Below are 12841 nucleotides of genomic sequence, written 5' to 3' on the forward strand. Positions count from 1 at the left end.
TTCCAAACTGTTTTGGCTACTTAAGATCCTCATATTTCCATATATATTTTATAATCAGGTTGCCAGATTCTATTTAAAAAAAAAATAACCTTCTTCTAGAATTTTTACTGGAGTTGTTTTTTAGTCAATCAGTTTTGTCCAACTCTCTGTGACCCCATGGACTGTAGTCCACTAGGCTCCTTGGTCCATGGGATCTCCCAGCCAAGAATACTGGGAGTGGGTTGCCATTTATTTCTCCAGGGGATCTTCCCAACACAAAGATCGAATCCACATCTTCATGTCTTTTGCATTTCAGGCAGATTTTTACTGCTGAGCCACCACGGCAGCCCCCTTTTTCAGATCACATTGAATAATAGATCAATTTGAGAAGAAGTAACACTTTATATTATAATCTTCTGATAATTGAGCAGAATCTCTCTTTATTTAAGTTTTCTTTATTTAAGTGTTTTTTAGACTTTGTAGTATTTTGCAATTTGGGATATACAGACGTTGCACATATTTTTATATATTTATTCCTAAATATTTCATGTTTTATGCTATTATAAATGGTACTATTTCTATTTCTAATTATTCATTGCTAATACATAGATATAAATTATATTTATAAATTGGAATCTTGTGATCTTTTTGGACACATGTATTAGTTTTAAAAGCTTTTCTGTAAATTTTGTTTTCTCCATAGACAACCAAATTGTCTCCAGAGAAAAACAGTTCAATGTCTTCCTTTCCAATATACTATTCATTTCTAGTAACAGTGTGGATCTCTAGTAACAATGAGGAATAGCAATGGTAAGAGAAGACATACTTGCCTCCTTCCTAATCTCAGAGGAAAGCATTTCGTCTTTCCAGGAGTTTTACATCTATCTTCATAAAGCATAATGGTCTATTATTTCCTTTTATTATAATATTTTTAGCTGGTATTATGATCAGAATGGAGGCCTCCTAAAATAAACTGTGAAGCCCCTTCAATTATTTACTGGAAAAGTTTGTATACATTAGTCTTACTTGTCCCTCAAAAAGCTTGGTAGAATTTACGAGACAAGGCATCTGGGTAGGTAATTTTAATTCAAGTGTGTGTGTGTGTGTGTGTTACCTAGTTCATCTCTACATTGTAGAATACATGGCATAAAGCTGGATAGATAATATATCTTACCCATCTAATGCCTATAGTATTGGTAAAGATGCCTCCAGTTCATCTCTACATTGTAGAACACATGGCATAAAGCTGGATGGATAATACATCTTATCCATCTAATGCCTATAGTATCGGTAAGGATGCCTCCAGTTACATTCCTGATGTTAGTAATTTGTTCCTCTCTCTTTTTCTTTTTTCACTAATCAATCTGACTTGAAAATTATCTATTTTATTACATTAATATTTTATTAACATATGGTTTTTAACATTCTCTAGAGTTTGTTTTGTATTTCACTGAGTTTTGCTCCTTACTTTGTTCAATTTGTTCTTGTTCTTCCAGTTTTTTTTTTTAAGATGGACATTTGAATCACTGATTTTGGGACCTCTTTTTTCTAATATAAATATTTAAAGGCATAAATTTCCCTCTAAGCATTGTTAAGACTTCTTTCCACAAATTTTGGTAGGTTGTAATTTTAAATCATTTCAAAACTTTTTCTCATACATCATGTCTTTTCTTTCTGGGCTCATGAGTTATTTAGCTCTGCAACATTTGATTGATTAATTGGAGATACCCTAGATATCTTTCTGCTATTCATCTCTAGTTTAAATCTATTATGATGATAGAACATATTTAAAATGTAAGATATCCATTGTAGCCCAGAATAGGATCTATCTTATAAATGTTCTATGTATATGGGAAAAAAATACATATTCTGTTGTCATTAGGTGAGATGTTTTATAATCTCAATTAAGTCAAATTGGCTATTAATATTTTTCAAGTTTTATGTATCTTTATTGATTTTCTATATACTTGTTCTGTACATTAGTAAGAATCATCAACATATTTGATTATAATTGTGGATTTTTCTGTTTTTCTTTTTTAATCAATTATCACTTATTTCTTCATTTATTTTCAAAGTCTATTATTAGGTATATAGATATTTACTTTGAACTGTACAGTCCCCTTGATGAGTTGATCCTTTTGTTATTTTGAAGTGAAAATCTATATTATCCCTGATAATACTCCTTGCTCTGAGTCCATATTAATATTAATACAGCCATGAAATTTTAGGCCATTTTTCTTAAAATGTCATTTGTGATTCCTGTCTCTCCTCTCTTCCTGGGACTCCAATTATACATATGTGAAACCATTATTATCCACAGCTCACTGAAGCTCTGTACATTATATTTCTCTAATTTTCCTTTTGGATCATTTTTACATATTCAAACTCACTGATCTTTATTCCCAAGGTCAGATAATTGAATGTATTTTGTGAAGAAAATACTGAGTAGGAGAATAACCAAAGAATGCATTTTTATATTGTGATTAACATAACCAGAATGTACAGCGTTTTTTCTGAAAGAATGACTCAAGAAAAATCCAAGAGATCAATACAGAAATTCATATACAAAGAGATCAAAGGTTACACAGGACTGTTGCACAGAGGCCTGAAATAAAAAGAAGTGTGAAGCAGATATTTCAAAGGGAAATTTATAAAATGTAGTAGAGTACATAAAAATACCAAGAGGGATATCTCAAGATTAAATTGTTTCACGTCTTAGTGACCATAAAAATAATGATATCATATAGGAGATGTACACATAGTTTAGGTAAGAAAAGCAATAAAAATAAATTTTAGACTAACCTCAGATATACAGATGACACCACCCTAATGGCAGAAAGTGAAGAGGAACTAAAGAGCCTCTTAATGAAGGTGAAAGGAGAGTGAAAAGGCTGGCTTAAAACTCAACATTCAAAAAACTAAAATCATGGTATCAGGTCCCATAACTTTATGGCAAACAGATGGGGAAAAAATAGAAACAGTGACAGACTTCATTTTCTTGGGCTCCAAAGTCACTGCAGACAGTGGCTGCAACCATGCAATTAAAACATGCTTGCTCCTTGGAAGAAGAGCTATGACAACCTAGATAGCATATTAAAAAGCAGAGATATCACTTTCCTAACAAAGGTGCATATAGTCAAAGCTATGGTTTTTGCAGTAGTCATGTACAGATGTGAGAGTTTACAGACCATAAAGAAGGCTGAGAATCAAAACTGATGCCTTTGAACTTTAATGCTGGAGAACACTCTTGAGAATCCCTTGGACAGCAAGGAGGTCAAACCAGTCACTCCAAAAGGAAATCAACCCTGAATATTCACTGCAAGAACTGACGGTGAAGCTCCAATACTCTGGCCACCTGATGCTAAGAGCCAACTCATTGGAAAAGTCCCTGATGCTGGGAAAGACTGAAGGCAAGAGGAGAAGGGAGCGGCAGAAAATGAGATGGTTGGATGGCATCACTGACTCAATGGATGTGAGTTTCAGCAAACTCTGGGATATAGGAAAGGACTGGGAAGCCTGGTGTGCTGCAGTCCATGGGGTCACAAAGAGTCAGACATATCTGAGTGACTAAACAACATTTACAGGTAACTATACAAGAGTAAGCATCATGGAAGAAATTGGGGATAAATAAGTGAAGTTCAGGTAAAAAGTCAACCCTAATACTTACATTCAATCATAATTAGAATAATTTAACCAAAAGAAGGATCAATAATTGTCTATGCAAGAAATTATACAATGAGAAAAGCATAGTAGGCCAAGGGACTATGATCATACATAGAGAAGCACAGATGAAAATATAAAAAGCAAATAAAGGGATAGTTCAAGAGAAAAAGGGAATATAGCATAGCTTAAAGTCATAAAAGTTAGTAGAAGAGTAATTAAACTTTTAACATTACAAACTGGAGTTTTAATATTACAAACTTCTGCAGAATCTAAAGAAAAAAAATAACTGAGAAAATGACATCTTCATGAATTCAACATGGACAGAGTCAAAATAACATACAAATGTTTAATTATCCTTAACAGAAATGGAGCAGTAGCAACAGAGTTAGGCAGGAAGAAACTTAAAGATCTCTAAAGTGCTCCACCATTCTCTGACAGCCAGGTATAAAAGAACAATTTCTAATCAGACACAGAGGACTTCAAGTATGCAGACCTTTAACCACCAGTAAAATACCTAAATTAGGAACAGGGGTTACAGTGAAGGGCCATAAAAGATATGCTTTAACATTCACATTTCCACAAAACAAGTATTCCCTTAAAACATCATCACTGACTGTAATAAACTTCTGACCCTAACTTAACTTGGGTTTACATAAAGTTTATAGATGTAAAAGTAAAGTTACAATTGAAACAGAACTACAAATAGTCTCCAAATTTTAAGATACAAATAACAGTGTATGCAAAAAGTAAAATTCACATTTGTTCTTCTACCATTTGTAAATATATTTCACATAAATCTAATTCTATAACTCTATTCAGTCCTCTCTGTGGTCTACTAAATCCAGCATGTTGAGCAATAGGAAGTAAAGTGAGTTCTTTGGTAACTAGTTTCCACAATTCCATACCTCATACAGTTTTCTTCAACCATCTTCCCTTTACTTTTATGGGCAAACCATACTCCCAGCATATCTGGATTTTAAGAATCTGAAATACATGTCCCAAACCATTTGTTGAAGAGTTTGAAGAAAAGTTCCTTTTAAAACTTACGCACAATAATTGAATTAACTGTGTCTTGACTTTATTTTGGCAATACTGTGGCCACCTGATGTGAAAAACTGACTCATTTGAAAAGACCCTGATGCTGGGAAAGATTGAAGGTGGGAGGAGAAGGGGACAACAGAGGATGAGATGGTTGGATGGCATCACCAAGTCGGTGGACGTGAGTTTGAGCAAGCTCCGGGAGTTGGTGATGGACAGGGAAGCCTGGCGTGCTGCAGTCCATGGGTTCGCAAAGAGTTGGACACAAATGAACTGAACTGACTCTTTATTTAAAGTCAGATACTTCTAGTGATAAATTATTAATAGATGAAAACAAACTTTTGAAATTACATAAGTTTTTACCACTTTAATATATTGCATACTTAAATGGAAATAAGAGTCAAAAATTTTTATACCTTGCATGAAACTGACCTTAGTTTGATAAAGTCAAATAAATTTAATATAGCTAACCCAAAGAAATAAAAAAAAAAATTTCAGGTCCTACTTCCTAGTTTCCTGCCCTGCTTCTTTCTATAAACACCATCATACTTCAGAATACATGACTCAGTACATTAAAATTTCAAGAGAATTGACAGAAACTTATGAGAAACAATAATAAAGTTTAAGAAGATTGTTAGAATAATAAAGTTTAAAAAGATTGTCAGATGCAAGATCAGAAAACAAAATTAATGTTTTTCCAAATAGCAATAAGCATTTAGTACCAAAATAGCTATGTCAGAAGTGTTTTTTTCTGAAAGTAAGGGCAAAATTATAGTTACTTAAACAAATAAAAGTTTATTTTTCTCACAGGGCAAGAAATCTGGAGATAAGCAGGCACCTGACTCAGCTGTTCTACAATGTCAGTATCTTGGGGCTTCTTCCATACGATTGCCATGTTTTTAACACTGGTGTTTTGTCATTTCTTATTCACAGAAATACTGAAGTAGCTCTAAGCACCATGTCTTCATATTTGCATCACAAGCAGGGAGGACAGGGAAAATATATCAGCAGTAACACACCTGCCATTTGCCAGAAAAAAAAAGTTCCTAATGATCACCCTTCAAAAGACTTCTTAAGTGTCACTGGCCAGAACTAGGTCACATGGCCACCTCAAGCTGCAGACAAAGTTAAGAAGTGCTACTAGATTAGCCAATACACAGATCCTGCACAGACTTTTCTTTAAAACCCATCAAAATATATAAGGTAACGAGGAATGAAATTTAATAAAAGACATGGAAGAGGTTAAGAGAGAAAATAATAAGAATTTACTGAAAGACATAAAATGAGACTTAAAAACACAGAAAGATATGTTTAAGAAATGAAAGAATCAACCCTGTAAAGGTAGCAATCACTTCCTAGTTAACCTATGAATCAACGGAATTCCAATTAGATCCCAATTTTCTGTAGAAATTCAAAGTTTATCATAAATTTTACCAACTTTAGTTACATCTGGTCACCTCTAAAGATAGATGGCAGATAAAAAGGTAGAAAAATGTGTTTTCACGTATATCTATAATATCTCATTTCTCTAAATAGATAACTACCCTGAACATGGATAGTAAGCAAGAAATAAATTTGTATTGTGTTAAGCCATGTGATTTAGGAGTTCTTTGTTAACTCAGCATAACTAATTTATCTGGCTCATACAGAAAGAAAGATACAAACAATGGGTAAGTAAATTATGAACTGAAATTAAAATGTAAAAGAAAGTAGAGACCAATGTTTTAATGAAACAGGCATTAACCCAACTCGACATACATAGTGAGCACATCACACATTAAACTTTACCCAAACATTCCCATTTTACCAGTTACACAAATCTTTATTAAAATGAAGTTTCTGCAATGCAATGTTTAGCCCTGATAAGCTATGGGTGTGTAGAAAAAGGCAATCTGCAGTCACCACATGAGGTTAGATTACGTTCATGACTAATAAGCCAGAGGTGGAAAATCTTATTGGAAGCATGATGGTCACAGAAAGCAGGACCCAATGCAGCATAGCAAAATTGGAAGTTCAGCTTCCCTTGGGATAGGCTGAGGAACAACAGCAATAGCTACAGTATGTATACTGATTCTGAGAAGCTTGGTGCTCACTAAGCCATCACTGTTTTACTAACCCCAAAGAACTTAACACAAACTATCCCTTTATCCCCATTTTTTTCTCCCCACCATGACCTCTGCCCTAAAAAATAAGATCTTCAGATTCTTACATTAAACAGCATCAGTAAGACCACATCCACATCTAGGGAAGAAAGGCGAGTTAGTTTCCAGGTGTCCTTGATAAATATCTCTGCCTCTTGCTTTCCAGTAAAGCCCATTTATCCTCAGTCTATCCACTGAGTCAAAATCTTAAATGCATCTTTGATGTAAATTTAGTTTGAGGACAAAAATCCATTTATCTCACATTATCTTTGAGATGATCGTTAAGTTTTAGGTAATGTAGTCAACTGCTGCTGCTGCTGTGAAGCTGAAAAGAAAGGTAAGCTAAGTGTGAAAAAGGCCTATGAAACAAAGTAAAACAAAAGTGATGATTGGTATAGAATCACACCAGGAGACACTGAAAGACTACAAAGAAGCAAAGAGGCAAGCATAGGGGACAAGTACCAGTAGGGGATGAAACTGAGAAGAGAGCAAAGAAAACCTGTGGTACAGTTCTATGTGACTGCACTGCTTGACACATTTTATATATGTGACTTCAGTTCAGTTCAGCTCAGTCATTCAGTCGTGTCCGACTCTTTGTGACCCCATGAATCGCACCATGCCAGGCCTCCTTGTCCATCACCAACTCCCGGAGTTTACTCAAACTCATGTCCATTGAGTCGGTGATGTCATCCGGCCATCTCATCCTCTGTCATCCCCTTCTCCTCCTGCCCCCAATCCTTCCCAGCATCAGGGTCTTTCCCAATGAGTCAACTCTTCACATGAGTTGGCCAAAGTATTGGAGTTTCAGCTTCAGCATCAGTCCTTCCAATGAAAACCTGGGACTGATCTCCTTTAGGATGGACTGGTTGGATCTCCTTGCAGTCCAAGGGACTCTCAAGAGTCTTCTCCAACACCACAGTTCAAAAGCATCAATTCTGTGGCGCTCAGCTTTCTTCACCGTCCAACTGTCACATCCATACATGACCACTGGAAAAACCATAGCCTTGACTAGACGAACTTTTGTTGGCAAAGTAATGTCTCTGCTTTTTAATATGCTGTCTAGGTTGGTCATAACTTTCCTTCCAAGGAGTAAGCGTCTTTTAATTTCATGGCTGCAGTCACCATCTGCAGTGATTTTGGAGCCCCCAAAAATAAAGTCTGACACTGTTTCCACTGTTTCCCCATCTATTTCCCATGAAGTGATGGGACCAGATGCCATGATCTTAGTTTTCTGAATGTTGAGCTTTAAGCCAACTTTTTGACTCTTCTCTTTCACTTTCATCAAGAGGCTTTTTAGTTCTTCTTCACTTTCTGCCATAAAGGTGGTGTCATCTGCATATCTGAAGTTATTGTTATGTCTCCCAGCAATCTTGACTCCAGCTTGTGCTTCTTTCAGCCCAGCATTTCTCATGATGATTCTGCATATAAGTTAAAGAAGCAGGGTGACAATATACAGCCTTGACGTACTCCTTTTCCTATTTGTGACTTCAGTAGTAATCAAACATCATTTAACATGTAAAAAATAATTATATTCTCTTCTTCCCCATCTAACATTCAAAACAGTGATGAAAAAAGAAGTATACATATTGTGGATGAGGATGAAGAGGATGGACACTCACATACACTGTAAATGAGAGCGTTCATTGGTATAATCACTTTCGGAAGTATCATGTTATGGATCACACATTTAAAATGCTCAAAATTACCACCTAGTAATTCTATTTATATTAGGATATCTTAGGAAATAATAGCACAGATTATAGAGTAATTCATTAAGAAAAAATGTGTGTAGTCTAAAAAAGCAAACAAGATGACATGTTAAATCATGAAACATTCATATAGTGAAATTCCTGAAAAGACTGAAAATAAATAATAGAAGGCTACTGAAGAATGAGAATATATCCATGGTATTTTCATTAAGTAAAGGATAAGCTATAAAATAGTATATACGTTATAGTATCATTTTGTAAAATATACATACGTATACATTCATGCCCAAACATGTGGACGCACACCCATAATGACTAAATAAAATACACTTTTGCAAAATCACTTATCTCTGGATTATAGGCATCTTGTTGTTCTTGTTCTTATTCTTATTGTTGGTGGTGGTGGTGTTCAGTAGCTAAGTCATGTCTGACTCTTGGTGACCCCATGAACTGCAGCATGCCATGCTCCTATGTCCTCACTATCTCCCTGAGTTTGCTCAAACTCATGTTCATTGAGTCAGTGATGCCATCCAACCAACCATCTCATCCTCTGTTACCCCCTTCTCCTCTTGCCTTCAATCTTTCCCAGCATCAGGGTCTTTTCCAGTGAGTAGGTTGTTCACATCAAGTTGCCAAAGGATCGGAGCTTCAGCTTTACCATCTGTCCTTCCAATGAATATTTAGGGTTATTTCCTTTAGGATTGACTGGTTTGATCACCTTACTTGAAGAGTCTTCTCCAGCACCACAATTAGAAAGCATCAATTCTTCAGCGCTCACCCTTCTTTATGGTCCTGTTCTCACATCCATACATGACTACTGGAAAAGCCATATCTTTGACTAGATGGACCTTCATCAGCAAAGTGATGTCTCTGCTTTTTAATGCACTGACTAGTTTTGTCATAGCTTTTCTTCCAAGGAGCAAGTGTGTCTTAATTTCATGGCTGCAGTCACCATCTGCAGTGATTTTGGAGCCCAGGAAAATGAAATCTGACACTGTTTCCACTTTTTCCTCAACTATTTGGTATGAAGTGATGTGACCAGATGCCATGATCTTCCTTTTTTTGAACTTTGAGTTTTAAACCAGCTTTTTCCGCTCTCCTCTTTCACCTTCATCAAGAGGCTCTTCAGTTCCTCTCTGCTTTCTACCATTTAAAGTGGTATCATCTGCATATCTGAGCTTGTTGATATTTCCCTTAGCAACCTTTATTCTAGCTAGTGAGTCATCCAATCCAGCATTTCATATGATGTACTCTGCATATAAGTTAAATAACCATGATGACAATATACCATCTTCAAGTACTCCTTTCCCAGTTTTGAACCATTGTTCCATGTCCAGTTCAAACTGTTGGTTCTTTCCCTGCATACAGGTTTCTCAGAAGGCAGGTAAGGTGGTCTGATATTCCCATTTTTTCAAGAATATTTCATAGTTTGTTGTGATCTAAGCAGCCAAAGGCTTTAGCGTAGTCAGTGAAGCAGAATTAGGTATCTTTTTTGGAATTCCCTTGCTTTTCTTATGATGTAGTGGATGTTGGCAATTTGATCTCTGGTTCCTCAACCTTTTCTTATATCCAGCTTGTACATCTGGAAGTCCTTGGTTCACTTACTCTTGAAGCCTAGCTTGAAGGATTTTGAGCATAATCTTGCTAGCATGTGAAATGAGTACAACTGTACCATACTTTTGAACTGTGGTGTTGGAGAAGACTCTTGAGAGTCCCTTAGACTGCAAGGAGATCCAACCAGTCCATCCTAAAGGAAATCAGTCCTGAATATTCATTGGAAGGACTGATGCTGAAGGTGAAGCTCCAGTACTTTGTCCATGTATTCGCAAAGAACTTATTCATTTGAAAAGACCCTGATGCTGGGAAGATTGAAGGCAGGAGGAGAAGGGGACAACAGAGGATGAGATGGTTGGACAGTATCACCAACTCGATGGACATGAGTTTGACCACGCTATGGGAATTGCTGATGGACACGGAAGCCTGGCGTGCTACAGTCCATGAGGTCTCAAAGAGTCGGACACAACTGAGCGACTGAACTGAACTGTACCATACTTTGAACATCCTTTGGCATTGCTTTTCTTTGGCATTGGAATGAAAACTGACCTTTCCAGTCCTGTGGCCACAGCTGAAATTTCCAAATTTTCTAGCATACTGAATGCAGCACTTAAAAAGGATCATCTCTTAGGATTTGAAATAGCTCAGCTGGAATTCCATCACCTCCATTAGCTCTGTTTGTAGCAATGCTTCCTAAGGCCCATTTGACTTCACATTCCAGGATCCCTGGCTCTAGGTCAGTGACCACACCATCATAAGGCCATTAAGAGCTTTTTTATATAGTTCTTCTGTCTATTCTTGTGACCTCTTATTGTTCTCTTCTGCTTCTGTTTGGTCCTTGCCATTTTTGTCCTTTATTGTGTCTACCTTTGCATGAAATGTTCCCTTGGTATCTCTAATTTTCTTGAAGAGATCTCTAGTCTTTCCCATTCTATTGTTTTCCTCTATTTCTCTGCATTGTTAACTCAAGAAAGCTCTCTTATCTTTCCTTCCTATTCTCTGGAGCTCTGCATTCAGTTCGTTGTACCTTTCCCTTTCACCTTTGCCTTTCACATCTCTTCTTTTCTCAGCCATTTGTAAGACCTTCTCAGAAAACCCACTTTGTCTTCTTGTATTTCTTATTCTTGGGGATGGTTTTAGTCACCACCTACTGTACCATGGTACGGACCCCCATCCATACTTCTTTGGGCACTCTGTAGACCAGATCTAGTCTCTTGAATCTATTCACCACCTCCCCTGCATAAACGTACAGGATTTGATTCAGGTCATACCTGAATGGTCTAGTGGTTTTCCCTACTGTCTTCAATTTGAGTCTGAATTTTGCAATAAGGAGTTCATGATCTGAGCCACAGTCAACTCCAAGTCTTGTTTTTGCTGACAGTATAGAGTTTCTTCATCTTTGGCTGCAAAGATTATAATCAATCTGATTTCAGTATTGACCATGTGGTGATGTCCATGTGTAGAGTTGTCTCTTGTATTGTTGGAAGAGGGTGTTTGCTATGACCACTGTGTTCTCTTGGCAAAACTCTATTAACCTTTGTCCTGCTTTATTTTGTACTCCAAGGCCAAACTTGCCTGTTATGCCAGGTATCTCTTGACTTCTTACTTTTGCATTCCAGTCCCCTATGATGAAAGGGACTTCTTTTTTGGGTGTTAGTTCTAGGAGGCCTTGTAGGTCTTCATAGAATTGTTCGACTTCAGTTTCTTTGGCATTAGTGGCTGGGGCATAGGCTTGGATTACTGTAATGCTGAGTGGTTTGACTTGGAAGTGAACTGAGATCATTCTGTTGTTTTTGAGATTGCAACCATGTACTACATTACAGACTCTTTTGTTGACTATGAGGGCTACATCATTCCTTCTAAGGGATTCTTGCCCACAGTAGTAGATATACTGGGTCATCTGAATTAAATTCACCCACTCTGGTCCATTTTAGTTCACTGAATCCTAAAATGTCATTGTTCCCTCTTGCCATCTCCTGTTTGACCACAACCAATTTACCTTGATTCATGGACCAAACATTCCAGGTTCCTATGCAATACTGTTCTTTATAGCAGTGGACTTTACTTTCACCACCAGACACAACCATAACTGAACATCATTTCTGCTTTGGCTCAACCTCTTCATTCTTTCTGTAGCTATTTCTCTGCTCTTCCCCAGTAGTATATTGAACACCTACCAACCTGCAGTGCTCATCTTTCACTGTCATATCTTTTTGCCTTTTCATACACTGGTCATGGGTTTCTCCAGCCAAGAATACTGAAGTGGTTTGCCATTCCCTTCTCCAGTACACCACATTTTGTCAGGCCCTAACTAGCGAGGACATGACCTTCAGCCACTCCACAGAGCTGAATGACATACCTGGTACCCTGGTTGTCCTACCGCTGGTCCTTGCTGGGTGTGTAAACCTTCAATAGCCGTCCAGTAGCAGTCAATGTGCAGCCCTGGAGAGAGGCAATGGCCCTGCTGGAGTGGCTGGGAAACTGGGTCTTGGGGAGGCTGGAGCCAATGTTGGAGGACACCCAGGAGCCTAGCACTCCATGGTCTCTCTGCTACCACTGGCTTGGGGCCGATCTCCTACCCAGGGGTCACTGTCCACCCTGCAACCCATCCCTGCTGCCACTGCCGAACTCTGGCCCCAGCCTTTCCTCTCCTTCGGCTCTGCGCTTGGAACTGGGGGCACTGGTCACTACCCTGCTCCCAGGGTAGTGATCTCTGGTCACTTTACTGTGATCTCTGGTCACTTCCCAGGCCACCAA

General features: G+C 37.5%; 1 long non-coding RNA gene across 1 annotated transcript; it reads right to left on the minus strand.

Annotated features, from left to right (window-relative positions):
* Positions 1-5925: 5925 nt before the first annotated feature.
* Positions 5926-12526, minus strand: LOC145525369 (uncharacterized). Its single transcript, XR_014068144.1, has 2 exons — positions 12444-12526; positions 5926-8239 (listed from the first exon to the last, which is right to left on the minus strand). It is a non-coding gene; the product is annotated as an uncharacterized LOC145525369 (long non-coding RNA).
* Positions 12527-12841: the final 315 nt, after the last annotated feature.

This window comes from Giraffa tippelskirchi, chromosome 11 (assembly GCF_054371585.1).
Source record: "Giraffa tippelskirchi isolate mGirTip1 chromosome 11, T2T-mGirTip1v1.2.pri, whole genome shotgun sequence".
Lineage (NCBI taxonomy): Eukaryota > Metazoa > Chordata > Mammalia > Artiodactyla > Giraffidae > Giraffa > Giraffa tippelskirchi.